This window comes from Perissodus microlepis, chromosome 3 (assembly GCF_051167445.1).
Source record: "Perissodus microlepis isolate ML-2025 ecotype Zambia chromosome 3, ASM5116744v1, whole genome shotgun sequence".
Taxonomy (NCBI): Eukaryota; Metazoa; Chordata; class Actinopteri; order Cichliformes; family Cichlidae; genus Perissodus; species Perissodus microlepis.
In genome coordinates this window covers 26,469,857-26,490,259 of record NC_140463.1, presented here as the reverse complement: position 1 = coordinate 26,490,259, position 20,403 = coordinate 26,469,857, and the positions used below count along the sequence as shown (strand labels likewise).

Below are 20,403 nucleotides of genomic sequence, written 5' to 3'. Positions count from 1 at the left end.
GTAAAACGTGCCCACCCCCAAGGCCCTATATGTATGTGTTATGTGAGAGTGTGAGTAATGTGGATGTCTAGGTTGCAGAATAAAATTGAGGCACAGGCGGCCAGAAGGGGACAGAGGGGGAGTGCCTCCCCTGCACCCTGGTGACATACCTGCACCCCAAGCCCTGCGTGTGTGGGTGGGTGTGGTAGAGCGGGAATAGGGAGGCAGCTGAGGATGGGGAGGGAAGAAAGGGAGGGGCAAGCGGCCCCTCCCTGGGGCCAGCTCCCCCGCTGACCCCAGTAGGCACCCCCACGCTCTGGAACCCACCAGGGCAAGGAGGCCCAGGCCCAGCCGGACCGGGGCCCGCAGCAGCAGCACTGCCCAGCCCCACAGAGTCTGGGGCAGCCCACCCGACTCCACCCCAGAGAAAACTGCACCCACCCCATCATCCAATCATCTCCCAAACTACACAAGACAATAGACATCCAGGTTGAGTTCATTCTCCCCCTCTCCTATATCTCTCCCCCCACCTGCAGAGTGAGCTCCTGTAGTGAGGAGACCACCTGCAAAGATGTAACAACCTCCCCACCAGTTAGAGAGCCCCCTAGTTGGGCCGATGCACCAGAGGTCCCCTGCACTGGGGCTGAGCCCCCCCGCACCCACCCGCCCACTGCTCCGGCAACACAACAGCCAGGACCCAAGCCCCCAAGGTCCGGCCAGCACCCCAGACCGGGGGGCGGAGCACCCCCAGACCCCCAAGCCTCCACGCCCGTCCCGGACCCTCCCAGGGGCAGCCAGGCTACCAGGCCAGTAACCAACGTCCGCCAGCACAGACCCTCCCCCATCTCCGCTGTACGCAGCCACAAGGAAAACACCATCCAAGAGCCCCAGAGCTTCTAACCAGGTCATGGCCACAGCCCCCAGGTTAGGCCCTCCAGGGAAACGTCCCTAGGGACTCCCCAGACGCCCTAAGGCCGCCCCTACCCCCACATAAACCACAATAGCGAAGGCAGGACCAAACCATGACCCCCCACCCCCACTAGGTGATGAAGCCGATCAAAGGAGCCCAAAGGGATTGATCAAATGTGATGGCAGAGGTTGTATCAAGACTAATGTGATCTATTAGATGGTTTTTATATTGGTTAGAATTAAGATTATTTTTATTTTTCCCAGTTAATGAGGACCATTTTCTTGGCAATGCATAGGGCCGTAAAAACAACGTGGGCTGTGTTTATTTCTGCAGTGACCTCATCCAAGTTGCCCAGCAAGCATACTAAAGGGGAGGCTGGAATGTTACATTTCAGACACTTTGATAAGTCTTCACATATCTCACGCCAAAATTTCTGAACTGGTGGACAGAACCAAAGAGCGTGGATGTAATTGTCCGGTGTATTTGCTGTGCAGTGTGAGCAGTTGTTGGAAGGCGTATAGCCCATCTTGAACATCCTATGACCAGTATAGTGCACTCTGTGTAATATTTTGTATTGTATTAATTGCAAACTGGGATTTCTGATCCATTGAAAGGTTTTTAAGCATATCTGAGACCAAAGGTTTGGGTCTAAGTTGATTGATAAATCTGCTTCCCATTTTGCAATAGGAAGGGATATTGATTCATCTATTTTAGAAAGTGTTCTGTATATTTTAGACAATAATTTGGGGGGTTTTAGACTAAGAAATTGTACCACACTTGGTGGTGTTTGTAATTCAGCTTCACTGGGATTAAATTTCTTTTTTACTATGGATTTAATTTGTTGATATTCCAAAAATCGTTTCTTGTTGATCCCATATTGTATAACTAGTCTGTCAAACGAAATAAAGTCTGTTCCTTCCAATATATGTTCCAAGTATTTAATTCCTTTGCAACTCCAATCTGAAAAGTTTATCATATTATTGTTTTGTAATATGTCCGGGTTGTTCCAGATAGATGTACGTTTGCATGGGATTAATAGAAACTCCCACCATGCTGTCAGAGAAGAGCTAATATTGATGCTTTTAAAGCATTCATGTCGTTTGATGTTTGAGCTGATAAATGGTAGGTCTGAAATTTCTAGGTTATTACATAGTGCCTGTTCTACATCTATCCAAGGTTCATCTAAGAAGGTGTGTTTAAACCATCTAGAGATGAACTGAAGCCTGTTGGCTAAAAAATAGTGATTAAAGTTAGGCAGATCTAATCCTCCTTTATCCTTGGTCCTTTGTAGTGTTTTTAAGCTGATACGTGGGGGTTTATCTTTCCAAAGGAATTTAGAAATGTACGAGTCTAGAGATCTGAACCAATCTTGTGATGGCTTATTTGGGATCATTGAAAATAAATAGTTTATTTTTGGCAAGATCATCATTTTTATAGCGGCGACCCTTCCCATGAGTGATATGGGTAAAGATTTCCATCTAGCCAGGTCACCTTCTACTGTCTTTAAAAGTGGGATGTGGTTTAATTTAGTTAATTCTGAAAGTTTAGGAGAGACATTAATACCTAAATATTTTATATTTCCACATTGCAGTGGGGAAGGAGAAGAATTATGGAAGGAGCAATTAATCGGAAGAACTGTTGATTTCGACCAGTTAATTGAATAATCTGAGACACTTGAGAAGGAATTTATCAATGCAATTACCCCAGAGATATTGGTTTGTGAGTTTTGGAGAAAAAGTAACACATCATCTGCATAAAGGCTGATTTTATGTTCTATATTCTTACATTTTATGCCCTTAATTGTTGTAGCCTGTCTAATTGCTGCTGCTAATGGCTCAATAAAAATTGCAAACAGTGAAGGGGAGAGTGGGCATCCCTGTCTGGTGCCCCTCAGAAGAGAGAAGCGGGAGGATGTTTGGTCATTTGTTCTGACACAAGCTGTTGGGGAGTTATATAATATTTTTAACCAGTTTATGAAACAGGGTCCAAAACCAAATTTATGTAAAGTTGCAAATAGAAATTTCCAGTTAACTCTGTCAAATGCTTTTTCTGCATCTAAAGAAAATATTATGGTTTCAGTGTTTTTACTGCATGAGTAGTCTATTAAATTAAGTAATCTACGTGTATTTGTTGATGAGTGCCTACCTTTTATAAAACCAGTTTGGTCAAGATGAATTAAAAGGGGGGTTATTTTCTCTAATCTCTTTGAGAGAGCTTTGCAGATTATTTTAAGGTCTACATTAATAAGGGATATTGGACGATAGCTTGAGGGATATACAGGGTCTTTGCCTGGTTTTTGTAAGAGACTGATATTTGCAGAGTTCATATTTGGTGGTAGTCTACCATTTTCTTTGATTTCCTGCAACATCCTGTGAAAAACTGGTGCCAGAATTGTCCAGAATTCTTTGTAAAAATCTGTTGGAAAACCATCTGGACCTGGAGCCTTATTATTGGGCATACTTATCAGAGCTTCCTGGAGTTCACCTGGCGTCAGTGGCGAATCCAGTGCCATTGCTTGCCATTAAATGTGTTGCCTTTAAACGCATGTGTGTGCGTGATCGTGCAGAGTAAGCATGTAGAAATAGACAGTGTCGTTTGTGAATGGATAGGGAAACAGGTGATCGACATAGTGATAGAAAAGAGAAGCAAATAAACCAAAGAGCAAGGTGCGCGACAAGAGAGAGAGAGGAAAAAAGAAATAAAAACAGAAACATTCCAATTAAAGCATTGGCGGAGAGTGACGGTGACGTTATACTAAATTAGCAAACTGAAATTACATAGTTAAGCAAAAGTTAATACAAGAGAGTGTGAGTGAGGAGAATAGTGTAGCGGATTCTTATCTGGTGTGCGGTCAATACAGCCATGGAGTGGTGCCAGGGTCGCGGTAGAGTTGTCCGTCCACGTAGAGCCGGTCCACGGCCCGGGAGCCTTTCTGGATAAAACTACGTCGGACTGGAAAGACGACCCTGCGTCGTTCCAGGATCTCTCTGGGGAACTGATCGTTCACGCTGAAATCCGTTCCTTTCAGCTCTCTGCCGCGACTCTTCACCTGCTCCTTCTGCTTGAAGTGGCCGAATTTGGCTACAATAGGACGTGGTCTCCCACTTCCTGTCTTCGGAGCCCCTATGCGATGCACTCTATCGAACCCTATGTTTTTCACCGTGTCCTCCGGCAGCTTCAGGTGGATTTTAATGAAGCTTCTCACGGTCGTTTCCGGGTCCTCTCCGGCAGACTCTGGAATACCAGAAAACACCAGATTATCTCTCATGCTACGGGCTTGTAAATCTATAACGGTCTCTTTTATTTTTTTATTTTCTATGTTTAATTGGGTCACATTATCGGTTAGAGATTTGACCGAGTCCCGTAGCGTGGCCTTTTCCGCAGCAAGTGTTTCCACCTGCCGCTGGCTGAACTCCAGGGATTCTTTTAGAGATTTAAATTCCCGGTGTAAGATCTCCACCAGGGACAGCCTTGCATCGAAACTGGACAATCGCTTATCGATTGACTCCAGGATGTCGACGATATCTTTGCCGGCAGGCGATGTTGTGCCGGGGGAGTCTGCCGGGCGATATCTTTTAGATGACGGCGTCTCAGCTTTGGCCGGGGAAGACGCGCTCTGGGCCTTCTTCATTACTAAATCTTCAAAGCACCGGTCGATGTATTCTTGGAGAGCGTCTAAACTCTCCTCGTTGTCCTCCAGGGTGTTAGAGATGATAGGACAGATGTTGTTAGTTATATGACAGTTGGTTAGTTTATTTGGCAATAATGAAGTTTAAAGAAACTTTGTTAAATTCTATGCTACCATTCGCTTTTTTTTTCCGCCAAATCTCTGGCGTCTGACGTCACCTACAACATGGGTCGCTTACCTTTCCCCGTCACTTACCTCTCCTCCCACGGCTATCACTTCTTAAATTCTAGACAATATCTATGGGCAACTGACTGCACTCAGACCAAAAGGGCCTGAATACTTACGCACACCCCACTTTGCAGTTATTTATTTGTAAAAAATGTTTGGGATCGTGTATGATTTTCGTTCCACTTCTCACGTGTACACCACTTTGTATTGGTCTTTCACGTGGAATTCCAATAAAATTGATTCATGTTTGTGGCTGTAATGTGACAAAATGTGGAAAAGTTCAAGGGGGCCGAATACTTTTGCAAACCATTGTACAAACCCCTCCACCAAGATAACATATCGATTTGTGAAGAGGTCTTGTCATGTCTGAAAAATTGTTCCAAAATGAAAGTTGTCCCAAGCATGAGATGTGACCTCGATGTCAGCTTGATATTTCTCTTGAAGTCACCTTGACGTCTTTGTTAGACTTGTTTAGCAAAACAACCCTTATGTTAAGAAATGACTTATATTATCTTTATATCAATCACTACAATATGAAATACAAAATTTTCAATCGAACGAATACCAAGAAAAAAAGTCAAAATCATCACCTTCTCCTCTGAATCCCACTTTTCATTCTACCAACTACACACCCAAGCCCTTGCCTCACAGTGTTGGTAATGCTGTGCTCTGTGACCAGACTTCCATACCTCAGGAATGTGCATCGTGATAACATGATCATTGTTGACCCAGAAAATCTTGCCTTGATTTTGGACTAGCTTTATTGTGTTTTTTCATCTGGGAGAAGATTATTAATCTTAATTAAAATACTAACTGAGGAAGACAGAAAATCTTAGCGCAGAAATTCTAACAGACTAGAGCACCTGTACCTGTTCATCTGCCTCTGTCTCTCTAACTCCCTGTTCATTTTCAAAAATATGAGAACCAAACCCCAAGCAATATACAGTCCCGCAAATATTTTCAGTATTGTGGTAGAATAGCTTTCCACAGCCAGACTAATGATTTGTTCCAGAGTTTTGATAAACCAGCAGAACCAGCATGAAGAGACATCGCATCCCAGTACTGGTGAACTACATATGTACACCCACATTGGTATGCCTATAATACAGTTAGTTAGTCTCCTCGAGGTCTGGTACAGAAGTAATGTGAGAAAATTAAACAGGTTCAGTTTCATATACTCATAACCTGAAATCACTCCATTTGCACTGCAGTACTTTTTGATGATGCACTGTTTTTGCTTCCTTTTCTTTGCCTTTCGACTGTTTTGATTCCTGTTATTTGGAGAAATACGACTACTTATGACTAAAAGATAAAAAGAGGAAGTGGGTAAAGACTTCTGCAGTAATTCTAACACAGTACAGCAACAGGCTTATCAGTTCTCCACAGCACAACAACAAAGAAAGGTAAGATGACTAATGTCTCCTGGCTCATATTTTCTTGATACTTTTTTCTTGATTTGGTTGTGATTTGGTTGGCTGTGAAGCTGTCTAATGTTAAGGAAGTCATGATTTGAACGCAAAGTTTGTTCCACAGTTTAGGAGCAGTCACAGAAAAGGCTTCTTCACTCCTCTCTTCACTAATCTGGACCTCGGGAAAGCTAGGAGCATTTGGTCCACAGACCTCATTGATCTTGCAGGACTGTACCAGTTCAAAAGGTATGAGTGTGCTAATATAATAATAATAATAATAATAATAATAATAATAATATCATAAAATCATAAAGTTAATGTGAAAACTGACTGGCAGTCAGTGTAAGGATGTTAGTATGGAACATATGTAGTCTCACTTGCATGTGTTCAGTTACTAACCATGCTGCAGTGTTTTGGACCAGCTGCAGTCAGCTAACCGATGACAGACTGACACCTAAATAAAGACTATTACAAAAGTAAAGGGGGTGTCCATTTCAGAGGGTTGTTGACCCACTTTTAATCATGTGCATCACTAAATGAGCCACTGTGAGACCTTGTCTCACCCTATCATGGAACAAACATGTAACTAAAGAAGCCTCTTCAGTGAGGTGAAACATCTTCCAAGTCCTGTTGCCTTCTTTTCAGCCTCATAAGACTGTTGCCTTCTCTCTTTTCACTGCAGATAAAATGAGATTCATTGTCTTGATCACCATCATTGTCACTGTAGCCCTTATTGGTGGAGGCAGCAGTATGATTGCAGAGCCTTCATCACCGTGTCAGGACAAAAGCCCCAAAAGTCATTATAAAGAATTTCTCAGCAGACACATCCTTCAAGAGGAATTTGACAGAAATTCCCTAGATGCTTGGAAAAGGTAAATTAAAAGTACATCATTCGAAAAAGTTTAGTTTTATTGTGTGCAGTAGGAAACAACCTTTAAAGTAAAAGCTTACAGGCTCCAGAGGGTTACGTGCTGCTACACCACACGGTGCTGCTTTATGAGCATCTTCATGTGATGTCTTTAAACTCAGCATTTTATGTGTGTAGAAACTAGAAGGTTTAAAATAATAATGTTGTGGAGGAATTGTGTTACAAATAAGCGAACAGATTTCTGTATCCTGGTCCACATCGAGGCTTAGTGTTTATCAGTGCATATTGTTACCTATTAGAGGAATTGTAACACTGGGAACATTAGAAAATATTGAAAACTAAGCAGAAGTTGTTTAGCAAGCTGAAAACTGGCGTACTATCCATGATGTGATAATATGTACTGAAATGTTGATCTATTAACGCAGGTATTTGAAAAAAGAACACCTCTGGTGCAGAACTACAGTGCAATCGTTCCTCAATAAAAGTGATCTGGAGAACGTGATCAGAATCTGCAGCAGAGACGGTCGACGCTTAAGCAAGACGGATAACTATGCAGGGAACTTGTGCATCAGCAACTCAGAGATGCTGATATATGAAGTCATATCCACAAAAAGCAACAAGGATTGTAAAATTACAGTTGGTGCAAAGAAAAGGGTTGTGATTGTGGCATGCAACAAGGTTGGAAACCAATGTCTCCCTGTTCATTTTCAGAAATATGAACAGCAGAGAGCAAGCAATATACCCTGCAGTCCTGCAAGGAATTTCAGTATTGTGGTAGAATAGCTTTCCACAGTCAGACCAATGATTCTGTGACAAACTTTGCTTGTTGCTATACTGATTATTAAAATTTCATGATGAGTTAAGATTCATTTCTAAATTCAGTGACTTTGGATGGTGTTAGTGCTAATTATGAATTTAGTTTTCTTTTTGATTCATTATTGAAATAAGAATCATACAGAGTTCAATAACAAATGCTGCATCCACATTTCTAATATTTAATCTATGAAAGAAACATCTGATTGATGAGCACTTCTAACTAGCTGTCTAATATTTGGATTTTGGAGCTACTTGGTTTGTACTTGTGTTTTTGACTGTATGACCACTCCCACTTGTATCTTTCACAAGAAAAACTGAGGGATTTTGTATTTGTATCCTCGAAACAGAATTGTGTAACTTTGAGTTCCCTTTCTTCCTGTTTATTAAAGAAAGAAGTGTAACAGGAAACGGTATATTTGCTGTTAGACGTACGCAAGCAAATGTTTGTGGTCACTATGTCCTCAGCTAATTTATTTTTAATTTGTACACTCTTGATTTTGGTTTGTGAAAATTGAAACATATACATGAGGTGTATTTAAGTTTCAGCGTTTGTCAGTTAAATAAGTTAGCACAACCAGATGAGACCAGGCCTTGGCTCATATGTTTTGAGGCCGGGGATTTGACATTACTGTGAATCAGTTTCTGTTTTAAAGGCTGTTTCTTGCTATAGCTACTCTGACCGTCCTCTGAACTTCCTTTTTTTTTTTTAATTAAATTTTATGCACGTATTCTTCTCTTGGTAAAATGTTCATCAGCTGTTCTGACTTTCCAGCTTTTATCTCAATTAAATATAAAACCCTCATTACCATTACATTACCAGGAACTTATGATATCCTTACAGTTCCACAAATAAACATATCAGAAACTTGTGTAATCTGGTGTGGTGCAGTGTTGTTTTTTCTGTCCACTAATGCTCATTAAAAGCTATGGTTATCTTTGAATGCAAAGAGGAAGGAAAATGCAGTTAAAATGTTTGTCGTATTTTTGCACAAGACACAGTAGCAGTGAGATGAGATCAGTATCGTATTCTTAACTGGCTGACTAAACATAAAATACAGAAGTATATTCAACACATAGAGGAAGTGTTACTTTTAAGTTAACCCTACCATCTTACATTTTTACAAGGGAAATGGTTGATGAAACATACACACACAAAAGCTTTAAAACCTTAAAACCACATTAAAAAACCTTCCAATCAAGCAAACAAACAACCGGTCAAGCTGTAACTTACATCCATATTTGCCCATAATCACAAAACCCTTTAGTGTCAATAAGTACTTGATGAAAAGCTTTGAGTCAGAAAAGTCACAAGTGTTTTATGTTATTGAACATTTGTGTGAACTATCAAAGTCAGAATCACAATCAGAATACTTTAATTATGTGGGTTACAGTTGCTCCAAGAAATAACAGTAACACACTAAACTAATTAAATAATATATTGCGAAGTCGAAAATGTTAAGAAATAGCTCTAATATATATATATATACAAATAGCACCATTTAAATATCAAAAATATTATAGAGGTGAAATATATATGATGGATTTTTAACTCTAATGATGACTGTTGATTTTGTGATTTTGTTAAATGTTGTCATTGTTGTGCTTAAGATTGTAAACTTGTTTTAAAGTGCATGATTAAAGATATTCTTCTGTTTCTATACTCCTCCCCTACATATCAGATAGTGGGGGAGGTTATAGCTATATGTTCAACTGAAGGCACATTCCATGTGAAGACTCTGGTTTCCTTATTTGATAAGGAATGTTTACCTCCAGCCATTTAGGGGCATGCCTATGCTTTTATATGGTGTACCATTAAAGTGAAGCCATATACGGGTGAGGGGAGATGACCTTTGGATAACTAGGAAATGTGGTTAAACAGTTGTAAGCATATATTGTGTGGCAGGAAGTCACGTATACAGAGAAACATACACACATGCACACATGCATACACACATAGACACATATACATTCACTCGCATGCTTGCACGTGCATGCACACACCTTCGTTTTTATGACATGCCACTGGTGTTTTACAGTTGGGGGTTGTGTAATAGGTTCATGGAATAAAAGCTGTGAGGGGTTTTTTTTGGAGTTGGCTACAGGTGTGTTTTTGTCAGTTCTGTGAGTGCAATCTCCCCTTGCAAGTAAAAAGTACGAGTCGCTCTTGTGTTCTGTTTGCAGTCTCTGGTTGTCTGATTCCAGCAGGGTCGCATGTTTAGACCCAACAGTGACCCTTCTAATGCTCTAGTGCTCCCGTTACCACGGCAACCATCTCTTGTCCTATGGTCAGAGCTGTAGAGTTAAAGAAGGGGCATACCATGACAGCAGATTTATGATCAAGGCCACGTTCCTGTGAGGAGGATGTGAGGAAGTGTTATGTCTCTTAGCTTGTTAAGCTTGTAACCCTCCATGCCTTATGCCTTATGAACAATTATCATCATGACAAATATCAACACGTGTAGTATCCACAGAAATCTCAGCTAAATACTAAGAGATAAGATAAGATAAGATAAAACTTTATTAATCCCTCGGGTGGGTTCCTCTGGGAAATTCGGTATAAATTTGGTGGTTGTAGATAAACCATATCTACAACCACCAAACACAGCAAAAACAAGTGATGATTAAATGTGCAAAATTACAAAAATGCAGGCTACACTCTTAAGTACTATTACGTTCTAAGTCTAGGCAAGGATTGAACGAAACAAGAAAATGGCCCCCACTCATGTACCACCCAAGAAAGAGCAAAACAGAGGAGTTTTGACAGCAGGAGTAACTGAAGCAGGCTGCCTGCTTGTTGGCACATGCGCACAAGCAACTACCTCATGATAAGCAAAGGCTAGCTAGTGCTCTGTGTGCTTCCTATTTTTCTGTGTTATGCTTCACCCACAGTGACCCAGATAGCAAATTTCACACGTACACTACAAGATTGCACTTCTTCATATACACAAATAGCACTGATCATTTTCCGACACCCAATTTGTATCAGGAAATGGCCCCAGGTTTCCCTGCACGCTAATTTACTGGTAATGAAAAATAAGAAAGATCTGAAATAATTCATCTGGGGGTTTTTTTTCTTTTGTTTTTTTGGTTTTCTTGTCACCTTATCGGGGCTGTTGTGTCTGTTTGCTTTTCCAAGCCAGTGATATTACAGTTTACATCGAGTTGTAATATGTTGTTTGTCCGGAAACAACATATTACCAGAAAACTGTATCGGCATTATGGCTTTTTAGTCATTTGTATAAAATAAAGCTGTAATAACTATATGTGTGGATAACATGCATGATAACAACTAATTTCACACTTACAATGTGTTCTCACTAGACTGAACTCTTTTTTTACACAAATAGCATTCCCGCTATTGGGTGCTGTCAGTTTTGGTCAAGACGTAGTCACGTGTTGGCCTACTTCACACTAATTTACTGATAATGATCATCACCACATGCTATATACTGAGTGGTAAGATTGCAGAACTGTGAGTGGCTGCTTGCTCTTGTGATGACTGGCTGTGTGCTAGCATAGATAAGACGAGAGCAGGTTTAAAAAGCAGAAGCATTTCTGAACTTTTGTCAGAAAGTAAAACTTCATATCTCCTCGTACTACAACAGTTACGCTGACAATAAATAACATATATCTGATTGAACAGGTAAGAAAACCATTTTAATTATTAATTATTATTTATATATTACGCAAATGTTTGCAATTTTACCAGTTTACAGCCTTTTGTCATCTTTCTGTTAGTTTATTTATAAAGCAGAAGTGTTTCATATAAAATACATGAAAAACACAAATGCAAAAGCTGATAGGTGGATCTGCATAAATGGTTTGCTAGGTTTACTATTAAGAAACACAATGCCAGCATAAACAATAAGACTGGAGATGAGGCCTGGATAAGTGAGAGAAAACGGATTGATGGATGGATAAACTTGCAAAATCATGTAGCTTACTAAATCGGCCTCTGCAGACAGTATGGGTGAAGTTAGCATAGACAGTGGTTCTAAACATAAGCCTCCAGCATACAATAAACCCACATCTAATTGTTTTTTCTCCTCAATGGCTCCCTTTTAAATCCAGAATCAAATTTAAAATCCTTCTTTAGGTTGCTTGAAGACGTTTCACCTCTCATCTGAGAAGCTCCTTCAGTTATACAGCCACTGGTGGAGAGTCCCAGATTTTAAGCCCTATGGGAGTGTCCCCAAGAGGGAAATGGACCCCCTATCGATCTCTTACCTAATCACCGGCGCCAAGGTGTGAAAATAGGTGTAGATCACAATCAGCCAAGGTTTTAGGTGAACCCATTGTGAAACCTAGCTCTACCCTATCATGCAATTTACTGAGGGCAAATCGCGCAGGATGGCAGTTGGCATCAAGGCGTCTGGGAAGGGACCTTCAAACTGGATCATAGATGGCAGACATTTGGTGTATTAAGCCACCACCTCTGTTCAAAGTTGGTTGTTCACAGTGGACATAGATGGCTTCTTTCACTCCTCTTTCAAACCATCTGTTTTTTTAGCAAATGAAAGCTTATGTTTGGCAATGACTTATATTATCCTTATAATCAACAAAATGAAATAAAAGACTTTTATCCATCCTCTTCCACTTATCCTTGTCATTGTCACGAGTGTGTGTGTGTGTGTGTGTGGGGGGGGGGGTAACATGTCAGCTTTTAAAGGCTAACTTCTCGTCTGTAACACAAGACAGCAAACATTTTGATACTGAATGACTGTCGGTTAAAATGTTTACTGAACGTCATTCATGTTTGAAAAACTGTTCCAAAGTGAAAGTGAAAATCTGGGTCAGATATAAACCAAGTTTAGGTGGAGTTTATTTTCATTGTGCTGACTTTTTACAGTCAGTTACAATAACTCGTACTGCGTACTAGCTAGCATGATGGAGTTTCTATACAGCTGGGTGGGTGCTATGATGTTACTGATAGTGAAATTTATTCATAAGGTTAGTTAGTAGAGTTGCCAACCGTCCCGTAAAAAACAGAATCGTCCCGCATTCAGAGAAAATATTACACGTTTCGTATTGAGCTGAAAAGGAACACAGTTTGTCGCGGACTTCAGCTAGAATGAAAAAGACACAAAGCTGCGGTTATTCTGTTTCTTTACGTCAGCTGCCTCTTCTTCTCTCATTCTCTCCCTCCCTCTCCTGTTGCTACTTCAATCATGAAACTGATCAATGATCAGCTGATCGGCTTTTCTCTCTTGTTTGTTTATCGCCCACTTTGCGCCAGAAAGAGGAAACCAGCGGATAAACAACAGCAGCACGTTTAAGCTTGATCAGCTGTTGTTAGAATTTATTTAATATTACTTTCTAGTATCAGCTGATGTTTGCTGGAGCCACAGCTGTAAAAGCTGCTGGTCATGATATCTGTTTGGTTATCTGGTGAGAGGGAAACATGAAGATGAAACCAGGAGATGTCCTTACTGAATCATCAGAGCTGAACAGGTGATGGAGAAACAGGTTTACCTTTTAGGTGACATGAATGAGTTGAAGGGAAGTTATGAACTGTTTCCGAGAAACAAATAACACCAGGATCCTTTTCTAAGTAGCTGACAGCTGGTAACTGTGCAGGGGCGGGTCTAGCAAAGTTTTGCCAGGGGGCCAGGTGGGGCATTAACTGGGAGAGGGGGGCACAAAGACATACTTTCTTATTGTCATTTAAAATGTCTCGCTTTTATTAAATAATTATCTGAATCGTACAACCAAAGTTTTTATCTGATGTAAAATGTATAGAAATCATACATATACCAACAAGACTGTACATCACTGTCACAACAGCGTTTGTTTTCATTCAAAGTCTTTATGGCTTTTCCTATAATACCTGATGGGCCAGTCTCTAGTCAAAATGCCCGGGCCGATATTTTGTTCCAGTCCAGCCCTGCCAACTACACATCCAAGCCCTTGCCTCACAGTATTGATAATGCTGTGCTCTGTGACTAGGCCTCCATATGCATTGGTTCAGCAGTGTGCATTGTGATAACATGATCATTGTTGACCCAGGAAATTTTGCTTTGACTTAATGTGACACATTACAATGCTAATTTTACAATGTGATCTTAAAATGCTACAAAGATTTTACCTGATAATTTATTTTAAAAATACCACTCTTATGTAACTATCTGTGTTTTGGCTGCTTTCTTTCTTTCAGTACAAGTAAAATGAGCATAAACATTTTCACTGCCATCATCTTCACTGCATCCTTTTTCCCCTGGGCCATCAATATGACTGAATATCCAAGATTCCCCTGTTACAACAAAAGCTCAGAATACAAATACAACAAATTTGTCAAAAATCACATCCTCCATGACAGCTTTGACAGAAATTCTCTAGATGCTTGGAAAAGGTAAGTTAAACACAAAAAAGCCTGAAACTGTGTGAAGTTCATTTGATTCTTCTATTTCTCTACACTTTGTTTGCTTACTCTGACTTACTCTCTACTATGTAATAATAATAATAATAATAACAATAATAATAACTATAATAGTAATGATGATGATGATGATGATTATTATTATTATTATTATTATATTGTGTAATGGAATCTTGATTTATTCCACAGGTATTTGAAAAAGGAAGGCCTCTGGTGCCGAACTCCAGTGCAGTCCTTCATCAGTGACAGTGAGTGGAATGTCGACAGGATCTGCAGCACTGATGGTCGTCGCTTGGCTGACTCAGTTACCTACGCAGGCAACTTGTGTATCAGCAACTCAGAAATGCTGATTTATGATGTCACAATTAGGAAAACCAACAAGGGTCGTAAAATTAATGTTACTCGAGCCCAGAGGCCTGTTACTGTTGCGTGCAATAAGGTTGGAAACAAGTGCCTCCCAGTTCATTTTCAGAAATATGAACACCAAACCCCAAGCGATATACCCTGCAATCCTGCAAGAATTTTCAGTATTGTGGTAGAATAGGTTTTCATTATCAAACTAATTAATCTGTTACAAAAGTTTCAACTCATCATCTTTGAAGGGTGTTATGCTATAATCACTATACAGTGTTCCCTTGTTTGTTACGTTCTAAAAATAACCCACGATAGGTCAAATCTGCGAAGTAGTCACCTTTATTTTTTTTTACAAGTATTATAGATGTTTTAAGGCTGTAAAACCCCTCACTATACACTTTATACACTTTTCTCAGACAGGCATGAACATTTCTCTCCTTTTTAAACCTACATGTATAGTGAGTTCATTAGAACCAATTGAAGACTCTCTAGCACACTTCATAATTTATTCACTGCTGAAATAAAGATTAACACATCTTCCACATTACCTTCAGAGTAAAAAATGCATTGCTTAAATATCTTATGTCTTGCCTTCTATCAGTGTCTGTAAAATAAATATTTTATTTATTAAGCATGATTATTCATTAATAGCTCTCGACATTGAGGATACTTCAATTTATAGTTGTGAGTAAAGGAACCAGTCTTAATTTTTCTTTTTGCCTGTGATTGAGTTCTTATTCTATTAATTTTCATTGTTTCACACTCATTCACACATTTTTTCTCATAACAGTTTTTGCTGTATCATTTTGTGTCTGTGTGAACTATATGCTGATATTGATAAAATTTACATCTTATTTTGTATCAATTAATTTTAGTTTTATTGCTCAGTGGTCTTTGTAACAACACAAATGTTCCAATCTTTTTTCCTTTTTTTAAATTAAAACCCTTGAATTGCCTCTGCATTTACAATGCCAATTTACAAGGGTGTATTACCTTGCAAAAACTTGAGAGCAGTAAAACAACAAGAACGTCATTAGTCTGCAGTACCACAATTTTTCCTGTTGTCTTTATGGCTCAATGAAGCTTGGACTTTCCTGTCTGACCATCCACCTTATCTGTGGTTTGAGCAAGCTGTTACAGCTGATGCTTGTTTTGGTTATTTCTTAATAATCAGTGTGCTGGCACTGCAATGATGGTTCCTGGATCTCCCAAATACGATAGACTTCCTCCAAAAAGTGTTAAGAATGAACTATGAAAATGTTTCTGTGCTCAGCAAGCAGCTTCACACTGTATTTATTATGTTAAACAGATTTATCATTTCGGTAGTACTTTATATTATAGCTCGATGATAAAGTGTTAATCAAAGAGTAACAAGGCAGAAGCAAGAATGTTTTGTATTGTATTGTAAGTTTGTAATGTATTACCACTCAATTACCAAAGTAATAGCCAGGGGGCGTTATACTGCAGTTTTTTGTTTGCTCTCAATTTTGACACGCCCTTTTAAAGATTAATATCAGTTTGTACATGCTTTTTTTCAAATTCTTTAACCCTTTAAGACCTACCATAGAACCAAGTCCGCCAGAGCTTATCTTTATATTTTTACATGCTGTAGTGCCATTTTTGGGAGCATTTCAAGTTGCTATACATCAATACAACCATTATAGCCCAAACTTTAATTATATGTATGCATTAAGTGCATAATAACTACATAAATTGCAAAAATAAATAAATAAATAAACTAGAAAAAAATTGAAAATCGTTTTTGTTTTTTTACATATATTTCTAGTTTAATTTAATTTCAGAGGTTTATTCCTCAAAACTGTAAATAGAAAAAAGTTGCACAAAATAGTTTCCAATAACAGGAAATTTATTTTGAGTGTCTTCATAGCTTTATTTTTGAGATACACTAATTTTTATATATTGCAGGAAAAACGAAGAAAAAAGTATTATAATGCAAATTTGCAAAAAAAACAGCATATGCATCAAAATAAACAATTTCCAGCAGTGCAATTTGAGTTCTAAGCATCCCAGAAACTATAAATAAAAGCATAAAATCAAACATGACTTTTCAAAACACCACAGATTTCTGCAAAAATGGCGACACTTCCGGTTTCGGGCAGGTAATGGCGGACATGCGATAGTTTGCGCTGACGTCTGTTTCAGCTGCGCTGGCATTTTTGCACTGATCATCACCTGCATTCATGTATATATCAGTCTGCTTAGCACTTTTTAAATTTTATGTTTAGTTTAGTTTTGTTTTTTTTAAGTGTTCGTCTTAAAGTGTGTTTTACATTAAGTACAGCAGCGATTTCCTAATATTGTAAATCTGCTCAACCTTTAAAAATAAAAACTTTTCTGATTCTGATTCTGATAAGACATTACTAAGGGTTTTTGCTTAGGCAGCAGTCCTCCTTCTCTCCTGGATCACCATCATTCTTTGGGTGCCTTGCCAGTTTTGAAAATATCCAGCTGGAATAATCACACTTACTCAGGGCCGTATTGATGTGATGTTCTTCTGCTTCTCTGGCTGGGTCTGTGGGGATGGTGTTCGCTCTGTGTTGTAGCATCCTGATGATATCTGGTTTGTGGCATGGTTATTTTGTTGGCTTCAATCTAGTGGAAAATTTTCCAACTGGACATTTTCCAACTTGAAAATTTTCTACACAGTGTTGAGAATGCGTTTATAAAATACCAGTTAGGGAAAAACATGATAATAGCGCGAGTTTAAGACAAGCAAGGGAAGAACACTCACTGTCAATAGGATTTCACAAGGAGGAGGTTGAACAAAATGTGCTCATTTGCAAAACATGCCGTAAAATTGTTGCCCCCAAACTATTGACGCAAAAGGTAGCAGTACAACAATTTTTTTCCACTGCAAAATGAGGCTGTTTTAAACTCCACATGCGAATATCTTCCCACACACACCAAATTAAACATTAAATAAACCAGCTGTGATTCCTGTGACTGTTCTTTTTATAGTCACTATCTAGAATTTTGTTTTAATTTTTTTGTAATTTAAGGTCATCACATTTTTATTTTACTATTTTTATATGTCATATGCACAAAAGAGCACAGTTTTAATGTCAGGTTGTTATTTTGTCTTACTAATTATTGCTTGATGTTCTTTGTTATTACAGTGATCTTTTGTTTGTTTAAGGTCTGGATCTAGTTCTAGAATTTCAATTCAGTTAGATTTTTTGTATTCTGGGCTCAAATTGAGAGGGAAGGATTCATGGCAGCTAACTAAAACTATTTGTTTATTTGCAATCTCTTGTTGAAGACCATGAAAATAATATATTACTTTTAGTCAATTTGTTTTTTTTTTCTGTAATTGTACTTATATTTAATATTGTGGCATACTGGTTCTCATGGGTTGACAGAGCTGGTTCATTGCTATTTAATTTGATACATTTTGATATTTTTTTATAAAACAAATTCCTTCCAAAAACTGACAGTAGGGTGAAAACACAATGAAATGTCTTTGTTCAGCAGGTCAATCAGCTAAATATAAACTGATATTTGGGGGCACTTAATTAAACGGAGTTATGACTTTCATTCAACCATTATTACATTTGATATTTTTAGAATGTTTTTTACAGTTTTTTGTCACATTTACCATGAAGAAATATTTGTCATTGAAGATGTTTGCCACATTTAATCAGATTTGATTGATTAATTGACAAATCAACAACATTAATATCCACTTTATGCATTCACCTGAAAGGAAGCTCCATCAGTGTTTAGCCCATCTTCTCAGTTCAAAAAGCTAAAAAATGCAAAAAGGTCTGATAAGTTACCTCAGTGCAGGGCTCTAGCCTAACTTTTTGCCACAGTTGCACTGGTGCGCCTAACTTTTTTTCTTAGCTGCACCAGCACAAAAGTTACCTGCACCCAAATTTTTCAACCCCATCGCTTAACACCGCAGCTGTACATGTTTACTTTAAAAAATGCTGTCCATACAGACAATATTGATTTGTAAATACTTTATCTTAAAATGGTCACCTGCAATGGATACTGGAAGAATTTATTTAAAACACACACATTGAAAAATCCTTTCCTATTCCTCTGATCTTCAGCTGGACCCTATCATCTGAGCAAACTTAAGCACATTGTATTCCAATCATTGTTTTCTTGTACTCACACGTACCATTGATTCAAATCCACGCTCATGTGTCCAGATTGATTTCTGTACTAGAAATGGATCAGTGACATTTTCATTGGGAAACTACCAGGCTTTGTGACCTTCACTTCACCGGGCACTGACAGCGATTCAAACATCACCTGCAGAGGTGAAAATTTCACTCATTTTACCGTGTGTTTTTGGAAATTGAGTAATGTAAGTGCTGACAAAAATAGCACACACACACACACGCAGATCTTTGTAGTTGACTATATTTATTTGTATTTAAACATTGTTCTTTTTTATGCATGAAACAGCATTTCAGACATCATAACAAATTTCAAACACTGACACAGGAGAAATATTTTGTAAAATACAATTTATACATCCAGGAGACTATAGACTATATTGAAGTGATGAAAACAGCTCTAAAAATCATCCATTTAATTTTAATTTTGGTGTCATTATTTTTTAATTATTTAATTGAATCAAAAGTAAAACCTGCCTAAGTTGACTATTGTGGAGCGACGGGACTTCTGGTAATTGTTTTTGGACAGATCCAAAATGGAAAACTGCTGTTAGAACCCCTTTGTTAGATTAGATCAGAATTTAGACTGTTTTCTCATACAAAGATTTGTTGTTTCATAACTCAACTCTCCCTCTCTCTGTGAGAAAGGTGCCCAAACATGTGTGTTTTAATTGATTGATTCTGGCTGGGTTGCAGAGGATCAAATACTTATTTTACTCAATTAAATGCAAACTGATTTGTAACTTTTGCATAATGAGTCTTTTTTTTTTCTGTATCTATTAAAATGAAATACTCTGCCACGTCTTTACAGCAATGGCTTTCAGTTGCTGTTTGTTTTGTTTTGTTTCTATGTTCATTGTGAAGGAAATGTCAAGAAAAAATGAGTCATGTCATGTCATCTTTAATAATGAGGAAATGATCATTCATAACGCGACAGACTTTTTTCTTCCTGCCTTATGAGCAGCGTCACAGGTTGAACAAGCCTCTATGTAAGTCATTTCTAGTAATCGAAACAATGTGTGGGTTTATTTTTATAGGAGTATTTCCAGAAACCTTGTGTACAGCATAAACTTAGGCATTATAATTCTTAAAACATCCTCATTCAGTTCACAGGAAAAGAAAAACACTTTGTTAAAGTTCTGAGACTTTGAGTGGATGTAGATGAAAATTTCTGCTGCAAGACAACAACAAAAGAAAAACTAAACTAAACAAAAAGAAAGAAATACTTGATCTAATAAATAATATATTTTTAATTTATTAAATTAAGAGCTTAAAAGATTAATCAGTGTAATTAAAACCTTACACTGATCAAATTTGCATGCCAAATATCCTTGAGAAAGAGCATGTGATGGAAGCAGTTACATAGAAAATGTATAGCATGCTGGTATGGTAACTATGGCATAGTGGCAAGTTGCTTTGAGTGCTATGAGGAGAAAAGTGCCATATAAAAACAAACCCATTTACCCATCACTGTAATTTGAGAAACTCGAAACGGCAAAATATTTTCCATTTTCAAATTTAGATCATTTAGTTTCAAAATGTTGAATCATTGTCTCATGAATATATTGGAGAGAAAGATGCAATTCCCCTCAAATATAAAAAATGACGTAAAAGGAAAGTACTAAATTACTATTGAAGTAAAAGTATTTAAAGTGTGTATTCAGGTACAAGACTTAAGTAAATGTGT

The 20,403-nt window shown here is 38.3% G+C and overlaps 1 long non-coding RNA gene across 1 annotated transcript; it reads left to right on the top strand.

Annotated features, from left to right (window-relative positions):
- The first annotated feature begins 11,328 nt into the window (after positions 1-11,328).
- Positions 11,329-15,282, top strand: LOC146390755 (uncharacterized). The gene is made up of 3 exons (XR_014799101.1): positions 11,329-11,481; positions 13,993-14,187; positions 14,404-15,282. It is a non-coding gene; the product is annotated as an uncharacterized LOC146390755 (long non-coding RNA).
- The last annotated feature ends 5,121 nt before the right edge of the window (positions 15,283-20,403 follow it).